We start from the raw sequence: 18144 nt of genomic DNA, 5'->3' as shown, positions 1-18144 counted from the left end.
GTTCCATAAACCTCAGCAAACAAGCCCAATCAGCTTGTCTGTGACGATACCGGTAATTTATGGCCAAGCATAAGATCAAAACTTGAGAAAAAAGACCAAATGTATGCTCGGGAATATTTGACATGGGTTCAGTGGAAATGAAATCACTCAGTCTAACCATAATGCCTCCCAGAGCGAGGAGCGTGGAGTGTGCACTGCTGAGGATTAGCGTCTGTAATGGGGTTTTGAGGATAGTCAGGATTTCAGATCTGGAGCGATATGTTACCAGGGGGTAAACACCAGGCAGGGGACAAGAGGATTTAGCCGGCAAAGGCTTCCCTCTCCATGTGGAACGAGTATCACTGTGTTCTAAAGTACACTCATTTCCCACGTTCATTTACTCAAGCATCTCCAGTGGGGATTTGGTTATCCTCTCTAAAAGGGCACCGTAGTCTTATAATACTGCCCCTGCTCGAGCCCGGGTGACAGGGAGGGAGGAAATTAATGATTCATTGGGAGGGAGAGATGAACAGAGAGGCACTGAGAGAGCAAAATAGAAAAAAAAAATAGAATAAAAAAGAAGATTGAGTCGTCACATGGATGTTTGTGTGGAAGTTTTTAAAAGCAGAGTGTATAGTGCATTTACTCAGCTGCAACTATGCGGTATTCTACTTTATACCTCTAGTCCATTACATTTCAGAGAGCACTTCAAAAGGGACATATTGTGGTTTATACTGCAGGGCAGTTTAACAGCTACAGTTAACAGTTACTTTCTAGATATTTCTTTCAATATATGATGAACTTCCCAAATATGAAGCATTGTTATTAATGAAACTGCCCAACATTACATTAAAATCCTACTCAGGTGTTGGTAAATTAAAATTTGTTGCTATATAATGTTTTTTATATAATGTAATATTATTATCAGAGAAGCTCACAAGTCATTTTTTGCAAGTCCAAATCAAGTCTCAAGTCTCTTATGGTTGTAATGAGCTTTCTATCACCTGCTGTCTGCTTAGAACATTGCATTACCATAGCTAAGGAATTCAAAGCATGTGCAACATTATCATCACTCTTATATACACTCTATAAAGTAACGCATGGTAATACGGGAGAGAATGACATTCAGCTCGTCAGACGTTTTCTTAATGGTAATATGCCAAAAAGGAAAATGCGCGCAGTAGAGTGCAGAGCTCAACCAGGGCAAATATCAAACAACATACACCAGGGATGGAATAAAAATCAGACCAGGACTTTTGACTTGGACTAGGCCACCAAACCCATCTGGAGACACTATCACATGGGTTAAGGCCTGTCACACTTTACAAGACAGAGGGTAAATTCATTATAATGACTTTTTTCAATTTCCTCTATAAATTAGTATCTGTACAGAGTGAGAGATGAGAATTCAGACTGGACAGTAGAGCAATAAATGCAACACCAGACATATTTCAATTTCAGTCATTTTTCTCCCTACATTGGGTCTTTCTGTAAAAATAATTCAGTTGATCTGAGCTAATCACACGGGATTGAGTATTTTAATTACCTTTTTGGAATTTTCTGATGAAACGAGCAGCAATCGAAGCTATACAACATTATGCTGCTAAATAAACCAAATTCCTGTTGTCTTCTGCCTACCGCTAATCTGTAAAACTGGACTCACGGAGAGCTGTGGTCCCGTTGGTCTGCTCCTGTCTGTTGCCGTGCGGAACAGAAACCAAATATAGTTTGCTGGGAAGACAAACGTGACGCACATGACGGCCTCACAGAAGCACAGTGGGCTGTGCAGCCTGCTCCACTGGGCTGATCACCACAACACAAAGCTATCCATCTCTCTCCCTCTCGCTCCAACAGGAATCTTGGTGCCTCCCGAGTAGCCACTCTGTGCCCAACATACACTAGACTTCATAGAGAAAAAAAGTCATAGTAAATGATCCAGATCTGCCACAAAATTGAATGAGTTCTTTCCTGGCCCATGCCCCATCCCTCCACCAAGTTTGGCGCAAATCAGTTCAGTACTTTTTGCATAATCCTGCTGACAAATCAGTGAACACATAACCTCTTTGGTGGAGGGAGTAAAATAAAGATTGTTCAAATCTAGAGTCTGAGCTTTAAGTCCAAGTCGCAAACTCAAGTCCCTATCTCTGATTATTATAATGTTATATACCATAATACTGTGAAAGAGGGAACTCTGCATGAACCTCTGCTTATGACATTTTAAGTGGGCCTAGTTTACTGATAATTTTTTTGTATTTCTTTGCTGCACTTGTTTCAGCAGGTGCCAAGCAGCTGTTCTAATTAAGGAGGGAGCAAAGGAGGAAGTCAGGGGGCCATGTTCATCTCCTGTTGACTGACACACATTTTTATTTTTATTTTTTTTTACTTTAATCATGTGTTCTAAAGTTATTCAAGGTATATAGTAGAGGAGTACCAAGAACACAGATCATGCAGACACATGGTACATACACTATATGTGCAGCTAAATAAAAAGTGAAAAAAATAAAAATACGAGAGCAACTTTTCTTTAAGTGTAAAAGAAAACACTTATTCAACAAAACTAGATACCTCTAGTTGACCTTGTCGCCTACCAGCCGCATCACTATCCCCCAACTTCCCAGCCCCATTCCCCCCCTAGAGGAACCCCAAACAGATTTATTTTTCAGTAGTGATTTGTATCGGATTTGGAGGGCACAGACAAACAACGATGTCCTGCCCTATAGGAGTGTTAGATCAGAAAATGCTCCGATGTGTCATTCTAGAGGGCATGGACAAAACATATTCTGTGCTTGTCTCAAAGACTTTGGAGGACTGGAGGTTTTTTTTTTTCCCCCATTGAAAACATTTCTGCACTTCTGAACCCTAACAAAAATTGTGAGTGCAGGACTCTTAACTTGTAATAGAATAATATTTTTTACATTGGGGTTTTACTATTTTCATTGATTCATGCGCCATTTCATTTTCCCTCCATGCTATTTTACCTCTTGCCTAGAGTAATACAGATTTTACAGTTACATGGTTGGTAACTTACACTTACACAAAACATTCACCTTTACGCCTTTTTATTCACAATGTGCTATTTTTTTTTGTACTTGAAGTAAATTCTCTTCCGGCCTTTTTCTATATGGGACGCTTCAGCTTAGCCACACACACACACACACACACACACACACACACACAACTGACACCCCTTCTTTGTAAGCCTGGAGCACTATCCTTTCTACATTGTTTATTTCTACTTAAAGGATATATATATCTCTGATCTCACAACAATGACCACTTTTTGCTTCCACAGCAGGGGGCACACTCCTACCCCCTTGCCCTCAAGGTGCTAATGCTGTGTTTTATCCTCTGATTGGCTTAGGATCACTAAAATCACCGCTCCCTCTTACAGCACTCCAGCGATACAGCGGCTCACCAAGCGGACATGTTTGGAGACAGATGGAGTCAGAGAGCGTGTCAGGACTGTCTAAAATGAGCTTCACATCTGCCGCTCACAAGGAATCGGGCCACAGACGGTCGGGGGGATTACACGGTGGAAAAGAGGGAGTCAGGAAGAATCTCGGTTCAACTTTAACCTCTCTGACCCAGAGGTGTAAGAGAGCCGAGCGGCAGGGCAGAAAAGCCAGAGAGACAGGACAGGTTGTGAAATGAATGAATGCAACCGTGCAAGAAAGGTGAGATGAAAGGTGCAGTTGTTTTTCATAAGCCAGTATTTCATTAATTAAAACAATAACACACACACACTCTCAACAATTGTACATGAAGCATTATGCAAAAACATCTACTGTAATTAAAGTCAATTAACACACTGCACTTGATTAATTGGGAAGTGTGAGGTGTTGACAAACAGGAAAGTGAACATGTTTGTGCACATTGTCTAGAGAAAACATGTGCATGACATGTGAGAAGCACTCAGTAAGCTACTTTTAATTAGGCATAATGATGATGGGATGTTGGAAAATAAATGGAATAACTTGTGTGAGTCTTTTTTTTTCCTTTTTTTTGGGAATAGGGACTAAAGTATTTTTGATTAACAAACAGGAAAACTCGCTTCTTAAAGTGATGCTTCAGGTTATTTGATGTGGGGTTGTGTGAGGTAGTTATACATAGTCAATGTTTTACCAAGTGGAAACCTCCCAGGCTGAAAAATGAAGCCAACATTACAGTGCTAAAAACTGGAGTTCCTCAAATGAGTGAGTCAATCCCCACAGACTCCCATGTCAAAATGCCAAACTTTACAGCAGAAATTAACATGTTTACAGCCTGTTACACAAAATGGTTTTGGTCTCTATAGTTAATTTTCCCCTTTATGACAACTGTGCGGGGAGTGAATGTTTATATGTGTCATGCATTTAAATTTTATCAAGGCTTAAAGTTATGCATAGTTGAGGAATTGGCCGCTTTGAGTGACTTGCCTGTCACAAACCGGGATGAACCGAAGTCTCAGCTCCACACACACACACCCCACCTCTTTTCCCATTTTTGGAATTGCCGAGAGTTAGGTAGAGTCAGGCACTGCCAAGATGGTTACGGCAGAGCAGCTCACTCTGAGCTTCAAAACAGCTCTCCAGAAACCTATGGGTGATGTCACAGAGGCTACATCCATCTTTATATACAGTCTGTGTATGGATACAACCTTTACCTTTGGAACTACATTTTCTCAACTGATGAACTACTGTATTCCTACGAACGAGAGTACCTTCCGCACATGCTGTATTACACTGCAGATTAGCTGTTTAAGTCAGAAATGGCAATGTGTAGGTGTTGGCTATTTGACAGTAAGATAAAGCAGTGAAAATATTCAAAGTGAAGCGTACACATAACCTTTTTTTTTTTTGGTGGGCATTTCTGGCTAGAAAACGTTTTTCCGGCTGGCCCCGTCCACAGCAGCACATCATTTAGCTTCTGAGCCGGTACTCCCGGCTGCTTCTCTGAACTGGTAGGGTGCCGATCTGAATCTACTGCAGGTAATACACTGACTGCAGATAAGTACCTCACACAACCCAACCAACTATCACTTATTATAGTATATAAGTATCTTCACCAGAGAACTGACAAGAGAAAACTGTCGAATGTCCTTTAGGTGATACTGTCAACATTGTGGCCTCAGTTGCAGCTACAGTGACAGAAATTCACTACCAAACGTTGCCTTCTCTTGTGTCATCTGTCAGGCTTCATCTGGCATAACCTGCTATATCATAATTTTAATATCATTAATACAAATAAATTCTATCAATAAAAAAAACATTTATATCAATTTCTTTTCAAAAATAAATTTACAAAGTGCTTTAGATATAAAAAAGATGAAGAAAATATGATAATAAAAACTTGCAAGAGCAAGCCTTCAAGACAAGGTTATGCAAGGGTGTGCATGTATGACCTTGGTTTGCTGGTGATGCTGTTTCACTGTGACACATTGAAATGTTTGACACAAGAATGCCTGAGTTATCCAGTTTCTATTTGGGGCACCTGTGATCAAAAATGAAAGGGAATGAATCTTTCCCCCACACTTTTGTGAAAGGGTTGCTTTCCTGATGTTTGAGCTGCGTGCGACTCATTGACTTTGAATTTAAAATTGCCCCACATGCAGAGCTTTTCCTCAAAGCTACTTATGGTAAGCAACGGAAGCGGTCGACGTTGCGGCAGGAGGACTTGTTTGAAGAATGACAAGAATGCAACCCTGCAGATGTTCATACTGCAAAAGAAAAAAAAAAAAAAAAAAAACTGGTAGGGTGCATCTCCCCCATATCCGCTTTTTGCTGCTACCTAACACCCAGCACCCTTCAGACACCTTAAAGTTGCAAATCACTCTAATCTGATGAGCTACAGCACAAGTGGGCAGGCTTGTAGTGTGATCCGCTAACGGTATGTATTAACCAATAGAGGGTTACAGTGCTTGATAGCAGCAGAAAACGACATAAAGACAATTTTACCATTAGTAAAATTTCCTTTGCGTGTTGTCCACCCACTTACTGTGTTTTTAAAATTTAGCTGTTTCCTTTTAATTTTGTCTTTTGTATTCAGCTCACTTGTTATATTCACTCTTTCTACACTTGATCATGTTGTAGATTAAATCTTAAATGGATAAAATAGCATTTTTTGCCAATCCATCTACACACAATAACTCATGATGACAAAGTGGAAATATGCTTTTAGACATTTTCGCAAACTAATTAAAAATGAAAAATGGAAATCTTTCATTTACAAAAGTATTCAGAACCTTAATTTAGTACTGTGAAAAGCCCCTTTGGGACTTTACAAGCTTTACACAACTGGAATTGGGCAGTTTATGTAATTCTTCCTGGAAGATCCAGCTCCATCAGACTGGAAGTGCCTATGAACTGCTATCTTCTGGTCTCTTCCCAGATGTTCTATGGGCTTTAAGTCTGACTATCCTTGAGTGGCCCAGCCAAAGCCCAGAGACTTGATCTGAAGCCACTCCAATGTTCTCTTGGCTGTGTGCTTCAGCTCATTGTCGTGCTGAAAGGTAAACCGTGACTCCACTCTCAGGTCTAGTGCACTCAGGAGTAGGTTTTCTTCAAGAACCTCCCTGTATTTGCCTGCATTCATCCTTCCCTAAATTCTGACCAGTCAAACTCCAAGCAGGTTGTCATAAGTCTTTTACTTAAAGTGGCTTCTCTCTAGCTACGCAACCATAAAGGCCTGATTGATGGAGTGCTGCTAAGATGGCCTTCCTTCCAGCAGGTACTCCCATCTCAGTCTTCTGAAGCTCTGTCAGTGACCATAAGGCTCTTTGTCACCTCCCAGACCAAGGCCATTCTTGCCCAGTAACTCAGTTTGGTTGGACAACCAACTTAAAAGAAGGTGGTTCCAAACTTCTGCTTCACAATTATTGACAACACTATGTTCCTGGGAATACTCAAAGCTTTGAAAAATGGTTTCATACCCTTGTCCTGTATGCTTCCTTCGAGGGCTTCATGGCTTGGTTTTTGTCCTGATATGCAGTGATGTTATATACACTGGTGTGCACCTTTCTAAACTATGTCCAATCAATTCAATTTGCCTCAGATGGACAATCAGGTTCTAGTCACATCTCAAGGATAATTAAAGCAAATAGGACCACAGTATGGAGTATCATGCAGTAAAGGGTCTGAATACTCATGTATGTATGTGATTTCAGTTGTTGATCTTGAATAAATTTGTAAAACGTGTTTCCACTTCGTAATTATTGGTTATTTAGTGCAGAATGGCAATCTTATCCATTTAATCTGAATACTATCTGAAGAGAACGTGGCCTTTTGAACATGCATTTGTTTTCTTTGTAATATTAATTTAAAAAAAGAAAAAAAAAAAAGGAAAAAAAACAACCCTGCAGTTACAATTCATTTCTTAGGTTTACACATGTCAAATAGCATGGTTAACTACATACCTCATATTTAATACATTGACATGTTTTTGTTTTCTTTAAACATTCAAGACATTAAAATTAGTCCCAGCTTTCATTAGATTTCACCAAATGAGCTAAGCCTTTTTGATAAATTTGTATTCTGTCTGCATGCATGGAGCTAAAGGGGCATAAATGAGAATAATATGAAATAAGCAGAATTAGCAGGCAGTGTAGCCAACCACAAACACCTCAAAGCTCCCTATCCATATATCTTAACCCCTGGACAAACACCCTCATTACTGGATTTGAAAGATCCCAATGGTTCATTAACAACGGCATTAATAAGTAGGTTGTAGGTCAAGCGTTTGATACACTTCATCTTCTTAGAATGGACCTTTGATTTGCGGAGTCATGGGCACAAAGTCCCAGGCTTTTACGCTCATATGGATTGGCACTCTGCCAGATGAGCAAGCTCAGGACAGCGAGCTACACTGTGACCCATCACCCCAGAGCTCCCTGACCAGAGTCCCCTAATTGGCTGCTTTTCTCTCTCAGACTGCGTTACCCATTCCAATTACAGCCCGGTGTTTGCATGCTGCTGAGTTCATTGGAGGACTGCAGGCAGATCAGACAGAGATGGGGGGGATGAGACACTGGTGCAAAGGCACAGAGGGAAAGCAAGGAGACAGAGGGCATTTACTCAAGTATCACAACATTTATGGTACTATAAACTTCTACTACACTGAATTTAGTTAAGGGAAATAATGTACCTTTAAACGAAACTAGTTGCTGCCTACTTTCGAGAATATGTATAATTTATGTAACACACACACACACACACACACACACACACACACACACACAAAAAAAAAAAAAAAATCACCTTATAAAGTACCACCTCAATTGGGGCATAGTTTTAGCTTATGCAGATTATGATTACATGATATATATACATTAGCAGATTAGAATGAGCTGCTTAACTCATGCTTCACCAGCTGCTTTGCTACCACCTGATGAGTAACATCCAGTCATATGCACTGTAACCTGACACTGTTCAACAGTGCAGCTCCCTCCACCAACTTGACCTCCTCCTTGTAGTGGTTAAGCAAGCACGGCCTATATGTAACTATGGATCATAAAATGACCTAAAAAGAAAAACTCTAAAAAAAGGTTATTTATATTGACCATCAACTAATTGGTTCTAGACTACTTAGCGGTGAACTAGTCACATTAGGTTACCTGGCATTTCTCATATTTTCTACACAAACTCAGTGGCACTGCATAAGAGATCATGCGCAGGGGGAAGAGGGACAAGATACATGATACACCCCCACGTGGACTCAATTTGCGTGGTCATCAAATACAGTATGTTTAAATGATATTGTTGAAGACACCATCTTCTATGAGTAAGTTATGGCCCTGCAATTGCCACAGGAAAACAGTTTTTGCAACCAAATTACTGCCAATTGGCAACTGAAGGTGCTTTCAGATTTTCTGTTAGTCATGATCTGACTGGGACATCATAGTCCTCAGCTACCTCAACAGAGGCAGAAAAACCCATTTGTGGGAGCAGATTGGCCAGACACTGAATGGCGGTGGTGATATGTTGTCAAGATATTATTGCCATAGAAAAAAACTCACTTGCAGCATTTTTGACAGTAAGTAAGCAAGTGTTCCAGTATTAAGAGGGGAGGTCTGCTGCCTCCTTTTGTAACTATTTGTAACTTCTATGCCTGTGTGTCTTTTTAATAGTCTGGGAGGGAGAATAGTCTGGGAGAAATGGGCTAGTTTAGTAAGCGACAATTGCATCGTTTCCCTTATTGTATGATTACAGTGCAGTGTTTGAAAGAGTGCTGTGCCCGATTGTGTTGCTTTAAACTAGTAGTCTAGACTTGTGTGTGAGGGCATGCAGTGGTGTTTTATGGCTTACTGGAAGCTATTTATTGTCCTGGTGGATGTAGCTGATCTCCGGCTGTTGGGTCCCTCTTATTATGAATTATTGTGTATAATAAAGATTATTGTGTTTCTGTACTTTTAAGTCTCTCTGTGATTATTTAAAGGCCTTGACTTCAAAGGCAGTGCTTTCCTGCCAACAGCAAACCCCACATTTATTACATTATTATACTTTACACCTCCACCTGTCAGGTACAGTTGCAGCTGCAGTGGTGAAGGTTGAGGCTATAGCTCTAGAGAACCTCAAGAAGGGCTCGAAATCTTCCCACAACCTGAAGGCGTGCGTGTTGTTTGCAGAGTCAACAGAGAGCATGATGTGGGTTTGACTCAACAATGACCACCAATGGATCCTGCAATAATATAACAGAATCAAGATTGCATGTGGAAAGCGTTTTTTCAGTTCTTTCACAACAGCCTTGCAGATCTGCTTGGTGACCTTCATGCACGGGCAGGAGCCTTCAGGGACAGCGAATCCCTCCATCGTCTTCTACACCAGATGTTTGACATGGCTGACAAACTCCTCTGGACTGAGGTTTTTGGAATACTGTGTGTCCCAGCTGTGGCTTCACATCCAGAGGTAGTAGATAGATCAGCAGAAATAAGGGGACAGAGCTTGGCGCGCCGACACCCAAGGAAGGCAGGTAAAGCTTGATCGTGTGACAATATATCAGACTAGGCAGGCGCCTACTGACACTCTGCAGGTCTTTCACCACAGCCTCACAGACCTGCGTCATGTCCTTCATGTCTTCAGGGACAGTGAGTCCCTCCATCGTTTGGTACACCAGGCGATTGATATACATGACGACCTCCTCCACAGTTTTAAGAGGGTGGCAGCTGTCCAGCACTCTCATCATCAGCAGGTTGACAAATTTTTAGAGCTGGTCACTGTGTGTCTCAGCTGTGGCTGATGGTTCAGGATTGGAGGACATTTCTTGAATTTTTTAAGCGCAACAAAAGAGCTATATCTTCTCTAGGATTCTTGACTCTGTGTGTTCTGATAAGATGCTCCCAAGTTCGTGAATGGTTTATGATACTAAATGTTTTGCAGTCTCTGGTGGTGAGATATTATCTCCCCAGAGATTATATCAGTATTAATTATAATGATAAAGAAATGGAGAAACATTCAAACAGTTTGTGTGTGTGTGTGTGTGTGTGTGTGTGTGTGTGAGACAGAAGAGTCCAGGGTTCACAGCTCAGGTGTAATCACAGTCTTTGGTGGTGTTACTTTTTCTATATAAGCGACAATCAAATACCAATGCATAAGATAAGGTTCTATTTTTACATAACGGAGATTTTGGTTGTTTACGCCCATTTTGCATTGTGTCTACATAGCTGATATTCTGGAGCTGACCATATGACCCAAGAGCTGGTCGTACATCTCTCTGACATGCTAATAGCTGGCCTGTTTTTAGAAGTGTGAATCCCGCTGCCTCTGTCTCCTATCCAAGTGATAGTTTGATGTTGGGAAGGCAGGAAGAGTAAGGCCATAAAATCTACATGTCATTAGCATGAACTCTTCAATAACATGCGATTGATGCTAGGCCAGGGAATGTCTGCTACATCCTTCTCTAATGTTCATGTATGCATTGACTAAAGGGGGGATTCACTCTCCTAGTAGAATCCTTGTTGCTGCTCATATTCTTTGAGAGCTTCCTCAAAGAGCAGGGGCTTTTTGTTTTTGCCAAGTCTAAGCCTCCACTCACACTTGTCATTTCAAGTATCCAGATAAAATCCAGATGCATTCTATTAACGATGAATTTTGCCTGCAGTTCTTTAATGTGTGGGCCTGTTAGTCAGTGCAAGACTTCTACCAACTCTGTTCAGAATATCTGGCACGTAAAATGGATAAAACAAACACTGTCAAACTCACAGCCAGCATTAGCTTGCACAGCCAGCAACAATCATGCTAAAAGATTGGCTCACTTGCTGTAGTGCTAGCTTGGCTAAGACATGTCTTGGAATGCAGTTCATCTCTAATTCTGCTTCGTTGCATTTACACTTGACCTTTTGATATCAGGTCAACATCTGATTTTAATGGCGCTAAATGTATGGAGTATTACTTTTGATAGCTTTGATAACGTGGTATTTCTATTTTGACTTTGGTAAAAAATCTGATTACCTCTCACACCACTGGGAGAGAGATAGATGGCACATGAGGGAATGAGATGAAGCACAGAGGGAACAGCAAGGTTCAGAAGCCCTTCAGAATAGGGCAACATCTGTCCTCCACAAAAAAAAATTGGGCTAAGAGAGAAATGAAGGACAAAAAAGGTGGACGGAGGAGAAATGGAGAGCGTCATAGAAAGACAGACTGGTGGTGGATGAGCGCAAATGAGAAATCCCAACACAGAAAGGGGAAGATGGAAGTGGGAATGAATATATGCGGGCAGTCAGTGAGTCTTCTGATCAGGAGGATGGGCTCCTATCACACACATGCTGTCAGTGCAGGAAGGAGACAGGCCTGATGGATTGTATGATAGATGTGTGGACGCGTGGAGCCGCGGCCCCAGCTGCTGGGCTTAATGAAATGTGTCCCACTACAAGATGGAGCGCTGGGATTTAAACACATCCTGCCACGCTATTCCTCTTCTTCCTAATACAACCAGAAAGAGCCGACGCCGCCATCAGGCCCCTCTCTGTTTGTCTTTCTATTTGAAAGTCGGCTTTTTCATTTGGAACCAATCCGCTGTCTCTCGTCTCACCCCCGAAATGAATCACGCTTCTATTCTCTGCACCTGTAGATCATTGACAAAACAAACTTGATCTGAAACGTACTTTGTTGTTTTTGTTTTAAGCCCGAGCTTGATCTTCTGCTTCAGTGCACCTTCAGCATGTGTCAGGATTAAAGCTGTTTATTCTAAAATCAACATTTTAAATGAATGAATTGAGAGCATCAAATAAAATACAAGACAGCATGCTACTTTTTTTATTTATTTATTTTTTTAAATGTAGAAGGTATCAAGAGAAACCGAAAAAGAATCTTCCTTCAGTTTTATTGTTGGCTCTCATTTCTTCTCCCCTGTGGCATCCGTTGCTTCCCTGTTGCCTCCGCTCTTTCCCTGCTCATGTCCCCCCTCTGTCACTTCCTCCTCTGTGTATCTTGTCCCTTGAGGCACAGTAGTCCTGTTTCTCTGCGGGAGTTCAGGGCATAAGGCCAAGGAGAGTCTTCGTCAGCCAAGTGTTTACAAAGCTTTCTGCCATGTCAACAAGGACAAACCGTTTCTGTCTCCTACTTCCCAGATCCCAAATTCCAACATCGCTGCCCACCTTTTCACTTGAAGGCCGGCCTGCATCTCTACAATGCGTGTCCTTCGCCGCCTCATCTGTGTGTACATGGCATGTGTGAGTGAGTGCGTATGTGTGTGTTAGTGTGGACGGGCTCGCCGAAAGCCCCGCTTCCTCCCCGGAATAATTGATTTAACAAATTGCCGGCCATGTTTCATTCTGAGGAAGTGACAGGAGCAAAGCAGGGAGACGGAGCCAGGAGATTAATTAGGAAACAAAGTCATCTTTATGGAAATTAAATGCAGCCTCTGATGATAGCCTTCCTTTCCCATCAGTCTGCCGGGTTTCGTCCCTTGTGCATGATAAAAGACTGGGAGGCCTCCAAAACATCACAGAGAAGACTGTCAGCGCCAGAGCCCAGCGCCTACACAGCACCCCTTTGCAATGCCAACTCCAGCTCCCATTTTCATGGGTGATGGGTTTTGGGCTATATCATTGGAAAGCATTGAACCCAGAAAAAACAGCTGCTCTTGAAAACAATGCAGTACCCTCTTCCGGGGGAAAAAATGCAGTAAAACAGAGGCCTGCAAAAAAAGTCAACCACATATCTCTCATAGCCAGTCATAGCCCTGCATACTGTATGTGCATCGCTCTCTGTAGAGCTTTTGAGATAACAAGCTCCCAAGAGACAGTGCACAAGGGCACATGGTAAAACTTGTATCCATTAAGTTTAGTGCATACTTTCACATCACACCGTGCCCTTATGATTGTAGGTGTGTGATTAACTCGGCCCAGTGTGCAGCTCTTCAACAACCAGTCCTCCGGGTTGCTTGAAGCTGCACGTCTGACCCATTGGTGCTTGTTTGAGAGAATTCTGAATATGCATGACATACCTGACTGCACTGGTTGACCATGCATGTCCGTCTGAAAGCACATTGAATTAGTCAGAAAAAAGAGAAATTCAAACAACAACATCACCAGCAGAAAGCCCAGGGGATAAATATGTATCTGTCTGTCTGAATTGATCCGTGGTATCTCTTTTTTCTCTCTTTCTTCGTTTCTCATGATGTAGTTTGATAACAGCAGTCATCCAGCCACTCTCAGATTTCAAAATAGATGACACAAGGTAGGCCATTACCGGAGACAAAAATCAATGAATGATAGGGTAGATTCAGGCATGCTTGCAAGTGTGTCATCAAGCTGTATTTGATAGGAAGACCTTGTGGGACATTGATATGACACACAGACATCAGAACCAGTACATTTAACTGAAGATTACAGATATTGAAACTGCATCCTAATACTTTATATATACATACATATATATATATATATATATATATATACATACATATATACATATACTGTCTATACTTAAATAAAATGTTTTAAATCCATCAATGTCATCCAACAACAGCATGTTGCAAAAGTTCTCTAAAACAAGTCAAATGTTCTTTGAGTAAATGTCACTTCGTCCAGTTTTTACCCAGGCAATGGGAGAAAAATCTCCAACATGATTGCTCTGGTCATAGAAAAGAAAAAGAGAAAAAAAAACAAAAAACTTGTAATCACCAGAACTCCACTGAAGCCATTTGTTGCATATAAAAAAGGCAAAGAAAATGTTCTATGACCCTGGACTTGTCTGAGTGACTGTCACAGTGGATCCCAAAGACTTTAGCTAAGATATTCATATTTTCCTAAAGTGAAAATCAGAACATTTTCAGTGCACCATACACGATGTCTTGACCTCAAGGGTGTGAGAAACCATAGTAGAGTAGTAGCGTTTGCATGACTGTTATCTGTTATCCTTTTTTTTTTTGTATGTTAATGTTCCTCAGAGCTCATGTGATCATGCAACACTGAAGAAACAATGGGCCAATTACAACAACCATCATTACACTCTAATCATTTGGGGCCGCACACCGAGAAATGAAAATTATGATGGCGCCGAGTTTGCCCTTCCCCAGGGGTCCTGGAGCATCTCTGCTGCTCTGCCTCCCAAGCTGTTTTTGTGTCTCACTTTGCCATTTCTGCTCTTGCTTTCTCCCCCTTGCACCCCCCTTTTCCCCCCTCTACCTGTATCTATTTCATTTTTTTCCACCTTCTTTTTATTGTCCCTAGCCACCCAAGAGCTGTTCTGTGGTTTCCTTTTGGCAGATCTTTCAGGTGCAATTTCTCCCCTGGTAAATAAGTGTTGTGACAGGAGACAGGTTGGAGAAATACTCGAGCCCGATGAGAGGAGAAAAACATTGTGGAATTCCTCCTGCAGCAGTGTTCCAAGGCTTATTTTCCTGTGTGGCTGTGTCTGTCTTCGTGTGAGTGTGCATCTGTTGCCGTGTGTATTTCTCACTGGTTGTGCAACAGTCAAATAGCAGAGTTCAGGAAATTAATTTAATGGGAGTAATCACTTACTAATAATTAAATTAATCTAATGGACAACTATTGCTGTTATGGCCCTCACAGATCACAGGTCAAAGGAGTATTTCAGCTCCTGAGACCATGGGCACGTGGACAAATCTCTATATACAGCAAAATCAGATAAGCACTAGCACTTCATGATTTTCTAATACATGAAAATAATGGATGAGATGGAGGTGAAAGAAGTTTCCTCTGCTGAGTTAGGGTGTGTTATTGCTCTCGCATCATGTCCAGACGAAAAGAGAGACTGTATTGAAATCTTGAATCTGTCAAGGTTTAGGTGATAACAGCACAGGCAGAGAGGACCCAAATGCATAAAAGCACAAGAAACACAATGGCTTACAGGAAGGTGAGGCAGACAAGGGTCAAAACCAGAGACAGAAGTTCAAGACAAACAAACATATTCAGTCAGGAGCAGGCATGAATCTAAAGCCCAGGTAACAAGAACTCAGAGAAACCATTAGGAAACATGAACAGATGATCTGACGGGGGGTGCTGGTGACAATGGCAAGTTTAAATAGGCTGGGATGACGAGGTAAATGGGAACAGGTGTTTGAGTGGGAGGGGGAGCACAGGTGAATGAAGACAGAAAACAGGTGAGCAAGTGTAATAGTGAACAGGAAAAGGTACCTCCATGCATCCATTAGGGACATCTGGTGGATGGATGGAGAATGGCAGGTCTGGAGGGGAGAACATAGAGATTAAGGAAAATGACAGAATCCATGTTTTAAAGTTTGTTTGTAGCCAGTTTAATCCATAGTTTGAAGTTTGCTATGGGTACCTGCATAGGCTATGTAACAATGATTTGGTTCCAAAAAGCCACCATCTGTACCTACCACAACCAGAAACCCTGGGTCAGCCGGGAGACCACCCCCTTCAGATAGCCAGATATGACTTCCCATCCCATTTAAAAAGGCATCCACAATTTTCCCTGGCCCTAAGATACCAACAACTATTACTGTCACACTGACATCAGTCATTACGAAGGGCTTTGAACGACTAGTCATAATGTACAGCTACTGCTCTCTTTCTGACACAATGGACCCTTATTAGTCTATATACAGACTAAACCGGACCACGGATGACGCCATCGCCTTGGTGACACACACTACACTCACCCACCTGGACAAAGAGAATATGTGATAACACTCTTCAACGATTACAGCTCAGCGTTCAATGCCAAACAGTTCAATCTTGGGTTCAACAGACTAGAGAATCTTGTTTGTCATAGTCTGAGAGTCCTTTAGGTCCTTTTTGTTGCAAACTTTCACTGAGCAGACGCTTCCATCTGGCCACTCTGCCATAAAACCCAGATTGGTGGAGTGCTGCAGCAATGGTTGACTCGTGGAAGTTTCTCCCATCACCCCAGAGGATCGCTGGAGCTCAGCCAAAGTGACCATCAGGTTCTTGGTCATTTCTCTTACCAAGGCCCTTCTCCCGAGATAGCTCAGTTTGGCCAGGCGGCCAGCTCTAGGAAGAGTCCTGGTTGTTACAAACATCTTCTATTTAAGAATGATGAAGGCCTCTGTGCTCTTCAGTGCAGCACATTCTTTTTTGTAGCCACATCTGTGCCTTGACACAATCCTGTCTCTTAGCTCGGCTGGCAATTCCTTCCTCCTCATAGCTTGGTTTTTGCTCTCACATGCATTCCCAACCCTGAGACCTTAGATAGACATGCACCTTTCCAAATCAGGTCCAATCAGCTGGATTTACAACAGGTGTAGCAACATTTCAACAATGATCAAGAGAAATGAAGTGTCATAGCAAAGTGTCTGAATACTTATGCCAATGTGACATGTCAGTATTTCTATTAAGTTTTTGTGTAGATTGTTGAGGGAAAAAATGATCATATGCTTTTATTTTAGCATTAGGTTGCAACTTAACAAAATGTGAATAAATTGAAGGGATCTGAACACTTTCAGGCTGCAATGTACACCTACTTACCTACCACCTATTTTGAGACACTGTTAAGTAGAAAAGAATTGTGCTTAATTATATCTTTTTGTAATGATGACATGCTTTTTGAAAGTGTATGCGTCTAAGTATATTTATTAAATAATTAAATTAGGTAAACCAGCACGTGGAAAATGTGATCTTAGTAACTTTAAAATAAATTTCAAGGGTGTCTACATTAAGAGATGAGTCTACTCCTTAAGTAGAACAGAAACATTAGTAATGTCCTTGGACACCATCTCTTGGTCCCTTTCAGTGACAATGAGCGAGCCAACATCCATTTATAGCTTCCGAGACAAGCAATAATTTTCTCCAATTAAGTGTGCACATATCAACACATACTCAGATATTTAGATGCATTTACGCAAACATGTTTTAAATCAACAATATAAGTTCTTATCTAGTTCATACGACCCACTTTCTGACCTAGATTCTTTCCGCCTTTGCAGGTACTGACCATTAGGCTGTGGCTGATGAATGATCTAATACAATCACAGCATTCCCTGTGTTGATTAAGAAGTATTACGTTTTCTAGTTGTGTTAAAAATGCCCTCCTTCAGCTCGGTGTTTTCTGCCACCCCTCTCTGTCGTTGCTAGGTTAAAAGTTTCGAAGATTGACCACACTTTGAGGTCAAGGTGAAAGATCGAAGGAACACGTCTTTAGACGAAATTTCAATCCGCTTTCCCGAGTTAAGATGTGAAGTGTTGTTTTAACTTTCCACTCAAAAACGAAATGTCAGACCAGGGAGAGATGAGCATCTGAACAACAATTAATTTCTTCCAGAACAAGACAGCCATAAAATAAATAAAAAGAACTCTACATGAAAGACAACTTTTAGTGAATAACAGCCGCTCCAATGCACACACTAAAACTTGCAAACACACCCAGGGAGAGAGATAAAGAGACAGGAGGAGATGGACAGATGCTGAACCAGAAACAAGCTAAATAAGTGATGAAATGGTCTGCTCTCAGAGAGGAGATGAAATGGAAAATGTGTGCAGCAGTAGTTCCAGACTACACATTCTCTGCAAAATAAGCAATGTCCCGGTTAATACTGTCCCTTTTCATTTACAACCAAATGTCACTGAAAGCTAACGCTAACGTTTATGAACACAGTGTAAATCTCTTTGCTACTCATTAAATGACAAGCGTCTTTTAATGCCAACACACTCACTCACTGAGACACACAAATGCACACACATAAATTTTAATTTCAGGTTTTTACAGGTCGAAGGTCTGATCAGACGTCTTTAGCTGGTGGCTGCGT

The sequence above is a fragment of the Seriola aureovittata genome, chromosome 18 (assembly GCF_021018895.1).
Source record: "Seriola aureovittata isolate HTS-2021-v1 ecotype China chromosome 18, ASM2101889v1, whole genome shotgun sequence".
Taxonomy (NCBI): domain Eukaryota; kingdom Metazoa; phylum Chordata; class Actinopteri; order Carangiformes; family Carangidae; genus Seriola; species Seriola aureovittata.
Note: the sequence above shows the minus strand (reverse complement) of the source record.